Raw genomic sequence first — 14,843 nt, 5'->3', positions numbered from 1 at the left:
CGCATGCAGGCGTGCATGCAGAGGAACAAGAACCCTCTAGAGGTAGATGGATGTTGGTCCATCCCAGGGCAGAACTAGAAAATTACTTCAGCCTCTTGAGGTCAGTAGGCACACTAAGGCCCCAGATGGTCAGGGCGCTTGCCCTGGGCTCCTTCCTCCGCACCTGCTGCCTCCCCAAGAAGGGGCCATGCATTCATCCCCACAAGGATGCCATCCATATCCGTGAGCCCTCTGAATGCCCTCCTCCCACTGCAGGATGACACAAGACAGGCAGTCTGGGGAGGTGAACTTCCTGCATCAGGGCGATGTGCGCTAGCCTGGAGGGCTGGTGATGAGACAAATCACCAGTGAAAATCCATGGAAAAGGAGGCATCATCATGAGTAACAATAGCAGCAACAGGGAGTCTTCCAGGGGCTGAGGGTGGAGATGAGGGAGTACATCCTCAGTGATACCAGCTCCAACCAGCCCAGCCTGGAGAGGTGACGGTGCCCTGCCATGGGAGGGGCTGCCCACACCCCCACACCCTCCCAGGGCACCTCTCCTGGGCCAGCCCTGGGTTGGCACATAAAATGCAGCCAAATGGCTGGGGAGCTGGGGCTGAATGGCAGGAAAGGCTGAAGCTAGGGCGGCCCCTCGCCTACCCACCCATCCTGATGATTCAGTGCAAGGCTGAGGCCAGACAAAGCACTTGAAAATGTCAGTCAGGGAACAATCTCTTTCCCCAACTCCCTGCCTCTGACCTTGGGCACGCAGCCTCAACCTCAGATGGGCTGATCTTTTTTCCAGATCTGCCAATTCCATTTGCAGTCCCTTCCTACACAACATAACACAACACTACACGACACACACACACACACACACACACACACACACACACACGCTCTCTCTCTCCTCCCAACCCTCCCCGCAAGGTGACAACTGAACTTTTTACTCCAATCACGGAATTTCAGGGCTGCTAATTTGTGGAGGCCAAAAAATGATCTACTTGGCAGATCACATTTTAGATCCTGGATAACCAGAATCCACACTCTCGTGAACATTAAAAATGGTAGAAACATAAAGAGAGTCTGTTGCCAAAATGGACAGGACCCCAGGGATCTCCTAGCAATCCTGTCTTCACTCATTTGGGTGGTTTATATTTTTCTTTAAATCCACTCCCTGGTTTGGATTTTATATATTTTCCCCTAATGTGCGGGGGGGGGGTATAAATAACACACAACCTTTGTTAAAATGAAAACTGGCAGTCCCCATGGCACCATCTCCAAGCGGCCAATGCTGTGCACACCACACTCTGGGAAATACTACTTTGGTCTACACTTGCTGTTGGGAGGATGGGGAACTGAAGCCCAGAGTTAGGAGGAAGCCCATCTAACATCCAGAGCAGGGGAGTGGCAGGGTCACCCCCAGAACCCAGAGCCCAGCTCCCACCAAGGCTTGCTCTTTTGGAAGAGAAGACTCAGGTCACAGGGCCCCCGGCAGGGGGTTGCCCCTATTTGCCGCAGAATCTAGGTGTAGCCGTTCTCCAAGGAGCCCTTGTCCCAGTCATCCCCTGACCCCTGCAGGTTGGGGCAGCCCCATTCTGTCCTCCTGGTGCCATGAGCAAGCTCTCCCCTATCTTGGGCTTGGTTTCCTCACTTCCCAGGGCTACAGTGAAGGTGCCACGTTCCTGGAGGCAAGCACTCTGAAAAAGATGAAGGTGGACGAGGGAGAAGAGCCTGTTGTCAGCCCCTTGCTCTATGCCTCAGCCTTTCTCCCTGGGAAATGGGCAGAAGTGGTACAGGCGTGAGGGGACTGAACTGGGCTGGAGGCAAAAGGAAGGAGGATGGTGGCTACAGAGTACAGCAGAGAAGGACCACCACCAGCTCAGCCCGGCTGTCTCCTCATCCCCGGAGGACCCTCCTAGGGGGCAGCCAGCAGGGTCCCAGGTGCTGAGTGTTAGGTAGGAGTCTGCCCAGGATTCAGGCCACAGGAGGCCACGGGGAGACTCATTTGGTCCTGCGAGCAGACACCCCACCAACCTGCAGATATGCTTATACACACACACACACACACACACTGCCCACCCGCCCATGCAATGTGAACACACACACAACTCATGCATCGCGCACATTCTTGTACACATGCAAATGACCCCGAACCTCCCTACCCCCAGCCATCCCTGGGCACACAGTGGGGGCCAGCCTGCATCTCTCCTCCCCCCAGTCCCCAGCCCCAGGCCTGGCGGCTTCTCTGTCCCGCTGCCTGGGAGACACATGTGGTTTCAGTTAGCAGCAGAGCGGGCATTTCCGTCCCAGACATCAGGGCCCTGCCAGGCCCTGGCCCCAAGGGCGCCCACAAGAGGGGCCACCTTGGCCCCCATCCCTCCACTGGCCATCCCAGCAGCCCCAGAGGCCCCTCTCCCCAGGAAGACCCTGCTCTCGTCCTCCACGGTCTCCACCTCACCTGGAGCCGAATCCGTACCCTCTCTCATGGGGACTGCTGTGCCCAGGCTCCAGCCACGGCTGCCCGCCTGCCTCCTCACTCCTGCTCTGTCTCGAGCAGGCTGAGCAGGATGGGAGGAGGGCAGGGTGTCAGGGGGGCGGGCGGGAGGGAGGGGAGGGGGCGTGTGGAAATGAAACTTTAATAACAGAGCCCCTTTTGTTTCCGAGCATATGGGATATTTCATACATACTGAAGACATTAGCCGTCTATATTTTTAAGGGCTCGGGCTAAAGGATGAATAAATACAGCCCATATTCTGCTCGGCAAACACGCACAAGAGTGCTGACTTCTGGAGCATTTCAAAACCCAAAGAAAAAACCCCCGGTGACACCGGACACTTAAAAGTAAATATGTTTCCCAAACCCCAGGCTCGCCTTGCCCCCTCTCACAGACACCTGGGGGCCTCCCACTGCCCTCCTTCCACCGTCTACTCTGCAGCAAGAAGAGCAAGGCCCTGGGGTCCAGCTCCCATCTCAAGTCTCTTTCCCAGCACCCCCAGCCCCCAGCAGGATCCCAGAGTGTCAGCGTCCCCACAGAGCTTGGAAATCTTTGCCCTCCTCATGGCCCCCAGAAAGGGGCAGGGACTTGCCTGAGGTCACACAGCAAATCAGGAGCTTGAGCCAAGGGGCAGTGCCTTCTTGTTTCATCAGGAGGGATCCCCCACTTCCCCAAGTCAGGCTGGGGGTGGGGAGACCCCAGAGGGAGGGCTGAAGTATGGGCTGGGAGAATGCCCGCCTGCCTTTTCCACTAGAGAGCTGTTCTGGGCACCCATCCAGGGGAGACGTCAGTTGGGCTGGAAACTGGGCCGGCCCCAGGAAATCCCCTTCAGGCTGGCAGATCCCAACAGGCCTGGAGACCTCAGGTGAGGGAGCCTCCCTCCCTGATAGCTTGGCTCCCAGCTCCCTTGTGCCTTCCATCTGTCCCCTTTGAAAAAAAAAACAGAGGCCCAGAGAGGGTCAGTTCCTGACCAAGGTCACACAGCAAGATGATGACAGAGTGAGAAATTGAACCTGCGTCTTCGAACTCTGTGCTTGCTGGCATGTTTTGCTGGCAAGCTCTTCCCCAGCTCCCTCCAGACAGGGCCCTTTCCTCCTGGTCTGCGCTTTCCCTACTGATGTGCATTCACCCGCTAACCCCCACCATTCTTCTTAGAGTCCAAACTCTTCTTACCAACTATCTAACCATCCATTTAGTTGAGTAATTAATGTAATGCTTGACACAGGAAAAAAATTCCCCTGGTAAATGTGAACAATTTATTAGGATGGTATTGACTGCGTTTCTACCCTGCCCCAAGCCCCATGCCGGGCACAGGGGACAAGCCCATACCCTCCCAGGGCTTGTGGAAGAGAAAGAGCCTCCTTTACAGACATCTTCTCCCCAGTTGGGAGAAAGTGAGACTCAGTGAGGTTCAGATGCTTCCCCAGGCCACACTGGTGGTAGGTAATGGGGCTGGGCCTCCAACCAGGATTTCCTGACTCCAGAATCAATGCTTGTTACCCTCTAAGGGCTCACTCATCACTTGCCGTGCCCTGGGCCCAAGACTGTCCATCACTGTGTTATTATTAAATATCTCTATAGGTAATAAGAGCAGGCAGGCAGAGCACCCCCAAAACTTCCATAAAAGAGGAGCAATGATGCAGGAGCTGGAGCCCCAGGTTCCTGGCCTCGCCCTGACATTAACAGCTGTGTGAGGTCCCATTGCTAAGGACACGGTTTCTTCCCTGGTTTCAGGGAAGATGAATCATGAAGATCATGTGATATAAAGGATGTGAGGGGGGATTTACCATGTACATGGTGATTTCCCTGTCTGGAATTTTACATCATGGATGGATCCTGGCATTCAGTCCTGTCTAGGTTCCAACATGCCCCGACTGGCGTCCTTACCAGTAGGTACCCCTTGCTGGAACCTACATCAGCCCCCAGAATCAGCTTCCTAAAGAAGCCCCTTCATCTTGTCACCCCCACAGTGACCCCACAGCAGTCAATGAGTTAGAGAGGCAATCATGACCTCTAGGAACCTGGTCCGAACCTGAGCCTCCCCTCTCCTTCCCAACCCAGACCCTCTACCCACATCGGCTTGGCGTCCTTGGGCCTCCAGAAAGCTTTCCCTTCTCCAAGTGATCAGCACCCCCATCACCTGCTCATCACTCCTGCTTCTGCCATCAGTTTACTGATGTGAAGGTCCACGAGCTTCAGGGCACAAGCTCGCTACTCTTTATTGGTGACGGCTCAGAGGTGTTTTTAGAAGGGGAGCTTCCAACAAGTTCTTGGCTGGGTTCTTTTAGGTAGGAAGGTTTCCAGGCAAGTGAGAGGTGGTTGCCTCGATGCTCATTATTTCATAAGATGGACAGTAAGATGGTATTTCATGGGGGACTTACTCTGTGGGAACGGTACTCGCTAGTGTTTCAGATGCATTATCTGCTCGCTCCTGACACCAATGGCAAGAGGAAGGTAGGGAGGCTAACCTGTTGGCCTGAAGCCCTCTGCCTGCACGGGGCATAGTCGTACTCATGCAGGGCCTGCTGGCGCCGGCCTGGGCTCCTCACTGCCTTTTGGGTCGGTGTTTTCCATCCCACTGACAGTGTGGGCCTCCAGAGGAGTGAGATTTGGCCTCAGACACTTCAGCCTCCCCGCAGCAGCACTGAGCTCGGTGCTTTGCTCTTAACCAGTGTGAGTCAACTGGCTGGGCTGATGCTGTTGATTTTCTGATGGAAGGAGGTGGCATGTCTGTGCATATGTACCCTGCTTCTCCGGCCTGGCGAGGGCTGCCCAGCCCACACGGAGGGTGGTGGGGCCGTGTCACCTGGAAGGCAGTGGGCACTCACATGTGATCCTCAGGCTGCTGAGCACGAGGGTCTTGATCCACTGGACTTTCAACCCAGGCCTGTTCAACCTGGTGCTCCCTGCTCCCGGGAGGTCACTATACTGATGGGCACAGAGCACTAGTGCCTGGAGTGCAGGAGGGCTCAGTGACCCTCCTTCCTACGTGGATACTGAGTGGCTGGGAGCCCTCATGTCCAGGAAAACATTTCTTGAGCAATAAGCTCAGAATAAGGGGTTTTGAAGGCAGACCTGAAGAAATAGGAAACCTCCATGTTCACTGCCCCTCATTCACCCATTTAGCAGAAGCCACAGGAAGACAGCAGGGATTGTCTTTTCTGTTTTTTTCTGGTTGCTCGAGCCAGAAGTTTTATTATTTATTTTATTTGGGCTGTGCTGGGTCCTCGTTGCAACAAGGATTCTTCATTATGGTATGCAACCTTTCTCTAATTGCAGCCCATGGTATGTGGGATCTTAGTTCCCCTGCTAGGGAGTGAACCTGCTTCCCTTGCATCAGAAAGTGGATTCTTAAGGACTGGACGCTGGACCACCAGGGAAATCCCTGCTTTTTTTTTTTTTTTTTTTAATTTTTGAATATCGTTGCTTTACAATATTGTGTTACTTTCTGTTGCACAGCAAAGTGAATCAGCTATACGTACATACATATCCCCTCTTTTTTTAGATTTTCTTCCCATTTAGGTCACCACAGAGCATTGAGTCCCTTGCGCTATACAGGGGTTCTCCCAAACAGGCTATGCCAAGACCCAGGACTGGGTTCCCAGGCCTTGCTGTTGCAGCTCTGCATGTGAGCTGCAGGTATCCTTTACCTTCCAGGGTGCCCTGTTAGGGATCAGAGTGTAAAGAGAAGGCATGAGGTTTGCTACCCTCACAAACACCACTGAGTGGACACTTGGCTGAATCAACAATGTAAAATTCACACAGCGCCTTCCTTCCCCTTTAAGCTTTTATGCACTGATTTGGTCTTAACTGAATAGGGGGCCTAGGACAGAGAAGGGGGTGGCAGCCCTTTCTGAGTCTCCTGCTCAGCAGAACACTGCCCACCTGGCCCAGTGTCTTCAGGGCCCCAGGAAGGGCCCTTGGGCTGTTTGAGGGGTAGATCACAGGCCCAGGAACCCTCATCTCTGGCAGAGCAGCATTCACCAGGGCCTCCTCTGACACATGATCCGTCCTGATCAGATCACCGGTAATTGAGTTGCTTTGGGGGGTAAATTCCATCCAGATGTGGAGGGCGGGGTGGACTTCCTGAGCAAAGCAGAGGCGGGGTACTGATACACGGGGGCATGCAGCCAACTTGCCAAGCACCCGGGAGGCCTGGGATACAACTCCATCTTCTGAAAAGGCCAGAAGGAGAATTTCAGGGCCAGGACATCTGAATCCAGCCCCCTGTAGCCGGCAGTTGGGGAAACTGAGGCCTGGAGAGCTTAGAGAACAGAAGGGACTGGTTCTGCCATGACTGATGGGTCCCAGATCTCCTAAATCTGGGGGGTTTTGCATAGAAGTAGGCAGGGTAGCCCCTTCCCCAGAAATTCCCATCAACCCTGAGTTAGGAGGTCAGAAATGGGGGTCAGGAGGTAAAGCGTCTGGGGATCACCTCCAACTCAAACCCCCAAACCAGGGAGAGCTCTGTGTTCCATCTGTGGGGATTGGGGCAGGCAGAGGCTCCAGGGGAAGCCCTCCCCTCACCACCCACCCCTGCACATGGCCGGAGAGCCTGTGATCTGGGCCTCCTCTCCCAGGGGAGACCCCTCCTGTCTCTCCTTTGACCTCCTCGGGCCACATACCTTCCTGGCTCCTTCGGGCTGACTTACTGGAAGGCAGGAAGAGGCCAGCCAGCCGTGGGGGTGGGGGTGGGGAATGGGGGGGGCACGAGAACTTGGAGAGAATGAGAGGAAATGGAGGGGGGGATTGGGCTATGGTGGTGGGGGTGGGGGGTAGATTAAGAAGGGAATTTTTTTCCTCCTGCCTCATGTTTTGGCTGCCTCAGTGTGAACATGTCTGGGCGCCTTATCGCGAAGGCCAGCGTGGTCTGCAAGAAAGAAAATAGTGTCTGCGGCGAGAAAAATTACATCTTGATAAAATATCCCTTTGGAAAGGCATTGTGGGTCTCTTATCAGCAGGCGGCTGGGTCCCACATACCTCTCGTCTGATGGTCCCAGGGCTGCAGCCCCCTCGGCTTCTTCCCCTTCCCCTGCCCCAGAAAATGGTTTGTGCCGAAAATCTCTGGGCAGTCAGAGTACCCACATCCTGTCTCTGTCTCTGATGCTGTGTGACCTGGGCCAAACCTCTTCTTTCTTTGCCTCAGTTTCCCCTCAGTAAAGGGTGGGGGAGGGATGCATGAGCCAGATGTTTTCTAAAGATCCTTCCAGCATTAACACTTTGTGATACTGACATTTTCATACCGCGGGGTTCTCTACGTTGTGAAAACTTCCAGCTTTCACCCAAACGCCATCACATACTAAAAACTGTGCGGATCCCTTTCATTTCCATTAAACACATGAAGCTCTCAGTTAAACCCCAGACGAAGCTACCCAACCCAGAGTCTGTGCAGCTGAGAAATGGGTCCTTCCCAGCTCCTACCTGAGAAATCCTGGAAGAACACAAGGCTTTCATTTCTTTTTAGACACAAATATTTCCTCCTCAAAATATTTCCTACATGTAAAACAGACAGGTGAAGCCACCGTGGCTTTTCTGGCCCAGGCCCCATCTGTCCCACTCTGGGAGCCTGCAAACCAGTGTTACAAGCGAACTAAGGTCTGGACACGGACATGGAAGTCCTGGTTCAGCCGCCACGTTGTCGTATGAACTTGGAAGGCCCTTATTTATTTATTTTACTTATTTATTTGGCTGTGCACGATCTTTGTTGTGACATGTGGGATCTAGTTGCCTGATCAGGGATTGACCCCAGGTCCCCTGCATTGGGAGCGTGGTGTCTTACCCATTGGACCACCAGAGAAGTCCCTGGAAGACACTTTTGCCCTCTCTGAGCCTCAGTTTTGTCATCTTAAAAAAGTTGGGGGACTAATACTTACCATGCTCACTGCACTAACCACCTCACTGTTAGGAGGTAAACTGAATGGGAAGTAGGGAGTGCTCTGTAAACCCTGGAGCTCTTCATCACCATCACCGTCATTCCTGAGAAACTGGAGTCTGTAAATGTGAGACCTGGCAGGACTTTTAAAGACTATCTCTCCTTTCTCGTACAACTGGGAAGCCAGGCCCAGAGAAATGGGAAGGAACTTGACAAAGTTGTCATGAACTAGGGGCAAGAAGAGAGAGAGAGGGAGATGGAGGAACCCCCTTCTTCTACCACCTTTTAAGAGTTGCCGTCTGTCCGGAAAGCCTGTTCATAGACTGGAGTGAGGACTTGTTGATCTGTAGAGATTTTGCCCACCAGACCGTTGCACTCATTGGGCAAACTCCAGGAGATGGTGAGGAATAGGGAAGCATGGAGTGCTGCAGTCCATAGGGTCATGAAGAGTCGGACCATGACTTGGCAATTGAAGACCAAAAAAGAGATTTTACCCAGCTTGGAAATTCAATTTGAGCCCTCTGAGATACTCAGAGTCTGGGCTTTGCCCTCTTCCCGCCTCCCAGCCCTGCAGGGCAGGGATGGGCAGAAAGCCCCTTTGTGTAGAAACCAAGCCCCAGCTCTGACCCATGTTTCTGTTCCCTAAAGAGCTGCCCCTGGCAGAGAAGCCCCATCTGCACTCCCTGAGCCCCACCCTGCCAGCCTCCCCTGTCGCCTTCCACACGGCCCTCCAGCCACAAGTCTTGGCCTGCTCACAGGATTCTACAGAGAAACTCTGTCCTCTGGTCCTCTGGGTGGCAGGGTGTGGACCAGCACACGTGTGAGAGTCCATAGTAGGCTGGGCAAAGACAGGGCCAAGGCCACCAACACCGCGCAGGGTTCCTCCCTGCTCCCCACAGGGACAGCCCCTGCCCCATACCTGAGTTCACCAAGCACCTCGGCTTGTCCTGCTTCGTCATTTCAGAGTCGTGCCCTGCCAGAACTGGCAGCCCCCTCAAGGCTGCGACTAGCCATATGCAGCTCCTGGGCCACTATTGCACTGTCTGTACATGGCTTAATTTCCCTCTGGCCCCAGACACTGCCTCAGAATCCTTCTTATCACAGAAATCCAAGCCAGCACAGCACCAGTCAATCAGAACAGACACAGATATTTTTACCTGTAAGAACAGGCCAGTGCATTCACAGGGCATGAGGCAGAGATCTAAGGCCCAGGACGGAGAGGACACTTGCCTGAAGGCACACAGCAAGTCAGGGGCTGAACAGGGCACAAAGCCCAGGGCTCTCGGGCAGCTCCCAAAGGCTGAGAATCTGCAGAAAAGGAACTCCCCTCCGTGTGCTGGTGCATCCTTGCCTCAGTTCCCAGCATTGCCCACGCACAACCTTTCCTGCTCCTTGTCCAGGCAGTGTCTCCAGTCCCAGGCCCTAAGCCTGTTTCCCTGCAAATGAGGAAGTCAGAAATCAAGCCATAAGGGGCGCAGTTCAAAGAAATGGGTCTGTTCAGACTTCAGTGGGTTGTCATCATGGATGGATGACAACCCTCTGAAGGACTGTCACAGGACAGAGGGAGTCTACAGGAAGGCAGATTGCTGTTCGGGCTAAGGAAGAGCTTTCTCGCAATCAACCCTGCCCAATGATGAGAGAATCCTTACAAGGTAGCGAGTGCCCCATCACTGGAGAAATGCAAGCAAGTTTCAGATTTCCACATAGGGCAGGCGGGGGTTGGGGGCAGTGTGAGAGGAGAGGCCCTCAAAAGCCCTTTTGTGCCCCAAGAGGGTGTGATTTGGGCAAACACACAGTCACTCATACTCACAAGCCACAGTCACGCCAACACAAGCCCCTCTGTCCTCTGAGAGCAGAGGCAAGGCTTTATTCCTAAGGAGTGTCCTCTGTTGCTCAAGCCCTGGGCCGGTGTGGGGGAGGGTGCTCAGAACCCCGAGATCGCTGCCATGCCCTCGCTGGCCCCTAGAGTCCTGCCCAAATGCCCCCCTCTCCTCGGGGAGACTTTCAGAATTTCTCCCAAACGCAACTCTCTCCCCCACCTCCAAGTTCCCACACCAGTATGTTTTGGTACTGCAATTCCACCTTGAATCAGAACAGTTCTTCTTGAGATTGTTTTTGGTGGCATAGGGACACCATGTGCAAACATTTAATCTCTCAGCAGTGAGAAAGTTATTCTTTTAGAAGAATATCTTACACTCATTGAGGATAGGGTTGCCAGATTTAGCAAATAAAAATACATAATGCCCAGTTGAATGTGAATTGCAGTTAAATAGTAAATAATTTTTTAGTCTAAGTGTGACCAAGTCACTTCAGTCATGTCCGACTCTGTGACCCCATAGACGGCAGCCCACCAGGCTCCCCCGTCCCTGGGATTCTCCAGGCAAGAACACTGGAGTAGGTTGCCATTTCCTTCTCCAATGCAGGAAAGTGAAAAGTGAAAGTGAAATTGCTCAGTCGCATTGGACTCTTAGCGACCCCATGGACTGCAGCCTACCAGGCTCCGCCATCCATGGGATTTTCCAGGCAAGAGTACTGGAGTGGGGTGCCACTGCTTTCTCCGATAAAATATTTAAGATATACTAAAAATTCTAGTGATTGTTTGTCTGAAATTTAAATGTAACTGGGCATTATGCATTTTATCTGGCAGTGCTAGTCTAGGAAAAGGTCTTAGTTGGGTGTTAGCCCATTTTTAACACAATTCTCATACTTGCTAATCTTCCCTTTTATTTTTTAATCAAAGAAAGAACAAGTCTCAGGCGCTAGCTAGAAATTAACATTGTTTATTGTACTCTATTTATATGGTTATTGTGTATGACAAGTGATACAGGTCTTCCACTTATGGTAGCATATATAAAATTCCTTTTAAAAGAAATATATTCAAGTTTTTTAAAGGTGAGTCAATTTAAAGGAAAAAACATGAGTCAATTTAAAGGAAAAAAGGAAATAAGTAAAATCGCAGGCTAAACTTAGATATGGCCAAAACGGGAAGGTGGCAGCTCAGGGATAAGTCCTAGGGCTGCCTGAGAAGGTGCTTCCCTCCTCCCCCATCTGTGGGCTCCCAGGGGCAAGGACCCTTCTTCCCCGGCTCAGTCCTCAGTCCCCTGTTGGCACAGGCTTGAGGATGGAATTCTCCCACCCCCAGGGCAGGCCCTCGGGAAGTGCAGAGGTTTGGTCTGCCTGTGTGGAAACTCTGGGGTAGAGGTTTCAGCCCATCTTCCATCACTGAGGTCCCCGGAGCCCCTTTATACAAAACAGCCTCCCCAGTCCGGGCTCCACTTCAGAGAGGCTGTTTCTGTGGAGGCAGCCTCCAGGGACTTCTCAATGTGTTTCCAAGTCAAATCCAAACCTTTTCAGCTGTGCCAGGAAACTACCCCTCCTTCCCCACTCTGGCTGTCTCCTGGAGTCGGGGCTGGGAGTTCGGGCTGTAGGGCCGTGTCCTCCCACACACCCCTTCCACAGACCTCCCACCCCGGGCCTTGTACCCTGTCCCCATCCATCCCCCACACCCCCAGCTGAAGCTCAGAAGAGAGCCTTGAATTGGAGCTGGGGAGTTGGGAGAGGAGTACGGAAGGACTTAATTCCCTGGATGTCTCTGATGGCCCCAGCTCTTCCTCAGAGCACGACTGGGCAGGACGGGGGACCTGTATTAGCAAGTCAGCTTCACACTAGCCCCCTCTCCTTAGAAAACCCTTCCCCGATCTTTTTCTCATCAAGTGATAAGAGGTCTTGTGTGTGTGTGTTTTGGAGACTGTGTCAGGCATCTGAGCGAAGTGCTTTCATAAATCTCATTTTACCCTCACAAGGACCCTCTGAGATAGGAAACGTCTTTATCCCATTTTACAGAAGAGAAAGTTGAGGCTCACAGGAGTTAAGTAACTTGACCAAGGTAACACAGCAGAAAGGAATGAGCCCAGGATCTGAACCAAGGCAGGGTGACTATAGACACCTTCACTGAACCACCTCCCTCAGCTGCAGAGTATCAGTACCAGAAAGTGTCTAGGAAGCAAAGTGGGGAACTGAGAGACCAACAACCGAGGGGCCGCCTGGCTCCCCTGATCCAATAGGAATCCCCTCTACCAGCATCTGATCCACCTTCGCCAAATGGCTATATGGCCTGGGGTAGCCCCTTGCTCTCTCTGGGCCTCTGGGTCCCCTCTGGGCTCGGTGACAGGGGCCTCAGTCAGGCTGGATGGTCCCTCCACCCTCCCCCAGGAGCCTTCAGTCTCAGTGTCCGTGGATCCAGGGGACCACGTTGGCCAGGGATGGCCGGGGACCATCTCAGCTTGACTCCCCTCTTGATCCTCAGCAGAGATGCTTCTCCCAAAAGCGGAGGCAGGCTGGGCCCAGACATCAAAGGGCCTGCACCGCTGGCGCTTTGATGCGGAGCCTTGTAAAGTAATAGGAAACATGAGGATGACAGTGTGCCCAGCCCAAAGTGCAGGCTTGGAAAAATGAAAAGAAAAGGCTTTTGGCAGCCCTCTGCTCGGGCTTTGGCTGAACTCGCGCCCCTCACAGCTGCCGGCAGCCTGTCCTCTCCATGCTAGGCTGTTTGCAGCCATCCCACGGGGTGGGGGGTGTGGATCCTGTGCACAACCTCCGGGCTGGATGCCTCCCCCCACAGCAAAGGGACATGTCATCAGGGGCCCCTTTCTCTCAACCTCCAGAAGGCACGGCAGATAGCAGAGAGCTGGGAGCTCGCAAGTGGACCCTCATTTGACGATCCTTTAGCCCATCCCAGACCTCAAGATTGTGTGGCTCATAATCCAATACCTTGCTATTTCCATCCCTGTCAAATGTGTCGGGAGCAACTGACCAGACCGTGGAGGGCTGTCATCCCTCCGCTTGAGACCTTTCAAGCAGACAGCTTGGGGATATGTCCTGAGTGTTGAATGCATGTATCCTTTGACCCAGCAGTACCATGGCTTGGAATTCATCCAACATAAACCAGCCCATGCACTCAAAGGGGGAGGCACAAGGATATACACATTGCGGGACTATTCATGTAAGTGAAAGGTTAGCAAACATGTCACTGTCCATAAGTAGGGACTAGGTACCGAAGTACAGAGTGTCCATGTAGCCAGGTGGCACATGGTGCTCAGATCTGTATTAAGAAATGATGTGTAAAACATACAACCCAGCAGAATGGGTAGGATAGGTTTCCACTGTGTAAAAAGGAGAGATGGATACATTGGACAAATGTTGCCTAGAATCTCTCTTCAGGGATATGAAAGACCTGGCAGTAAGGGAGAGAACTGGTGTCAGAGAAGAGAAATTTATTTTTATTTTTTACTTAACATTTAATTGTACTATTTGCTTTTTTTTTTTTTTTTTTTTTTTACGATGAATGTGCAACTTAAACTTTTTTAGTGTCAAAAAAAACATGAAAGCCTTTAAAAAAAAAAAAGATTCCTTACTCTAGGGGATAAAGTCCAAAGGCCTCAACCTGACTTTATGGCCCCGGGAGCCCCTGTGACAGCCGCTCCAGCCTCCTCTTCTCTCCTCAGACCCTTTCGGCTCTGCATCCCACCCCACACCTCTGCCACAAGGCCTGTGGATGTCTCCTCTCTCTCTTTCTCTCTTACACACACACACACACACACACACACACACACACAATCCCCTCCTCACACACACACACACACCCACACACCCACACACACACACACCCACACACACAATCCCCTCCTCCCCTAACTCCTACAGACCTGTGTCTGGGTCCTCTGAGTCCACAAAGCCCCTTCTTTGCCTTCTAGGGAGGGAACTGGAGACAGAGAAGAAAAGTTTATTTTTTACTAAACATTCAGTTGTACTATTTCCCAGGGCTGTACCTTGGTCTGGGCCTGGGCCAGGCAGCCCAAGGCTGGCTCTAGGGGTGTTCGCCTCCACAAAACATACTCCCCGCTCCCCAGCTTTATGGCTGCGAGTGCAGGTGTCCAGGAATATGAGGAAGTTCCAGGCAGGATATGTGGAGCCAGAAACTCATGGCGGGGGGTGCCTTCCACAACCTGCAGCCCCCCGGGGGCACACCTGAGAGTAGAAAATCATGAGCTGAGATACGGCTGATGGCCAGGCCGACTCAAGAGGGAAAGGCTGGCTGGTCCTCCCACCCCAGACCTGGGGCCTCATGCCCCACCCTCCCAGGGCCTTGGAGTCCACCCTGACAGCCCCACCGGGCTTTGAGGAAGGTGTGGGAAGGCATCTGTATCAGGCCTGACAAAACCCAGTGGTGAGACTGGCCTTCCTAAGAATGCAAAGGAATCCTTAGATTTTGCAACCTCTTCTTTTAAAGGGAAAAATGGAGGCCCAGTGACTTGTCTCAGATCACACAGAACCCAGAGAAGAGACAGGACTGAAATAAGCGATTTTAACCCCATTTTTGGAGGCTGTTTTTGTATGATAGAAAACAGACTTAGGGTCACCAGATTTGCTGTGTGATCTTGGACAAAACTTCACCTTTCTGAGCCTGTCCATCTCTTGTAAGAGGGGATTGAG

General features: G+C 52.7%; 2 protein-coding genes across 2 annotated transcripts in view; one reads left to right on the top strand and one right to left on the bottom strand.

Annotated features, from left to right (window-relative positions):
* SYNPO (synaptopodin) overlaps nt 1-2,545 on the bottom strand; it is a 56,981-nt gene extending 54,436 nt beyond the window's left edge. The window contains exon 1 of the mRNA XM_086412449.1: nt 2,444-2,545. The gene's annotated coding sequence lies outside the window, so the exon portion shown is untranslated. The remainder of the gene's footprint in view (nt 1-2,443) is intronic.
* Nucleotides 1-14,843, top strand: part of LOC147369682 (uncharacterized) — a 148,255-nt gene that overhangs the window by 72,593 nt on the left and 60,819 nt on the right. The window lies entirely within an intron of this gene.

This window comes from Bos grunniens, chromosome 7, assembly GCF_055505025.1.
Source record: "Bos grunniens cultivar Pamir isolate PY7600 chromosome 7, Bosgru_T2T1.0, whole genome shotgun sequence".
Classification (NCBI taxonomy): domain Eukaryota; kingdom Metazoa; phylum Chordata; class Mammalia; order Artiodactyla; family Bovidae; genus Bos; species Bos grunniens.
The sequence above is the reverse complement of the archived record's forward strand: the minus strand, read 5'-3'. Positions and strand labels throughout refer to the sequence as shown.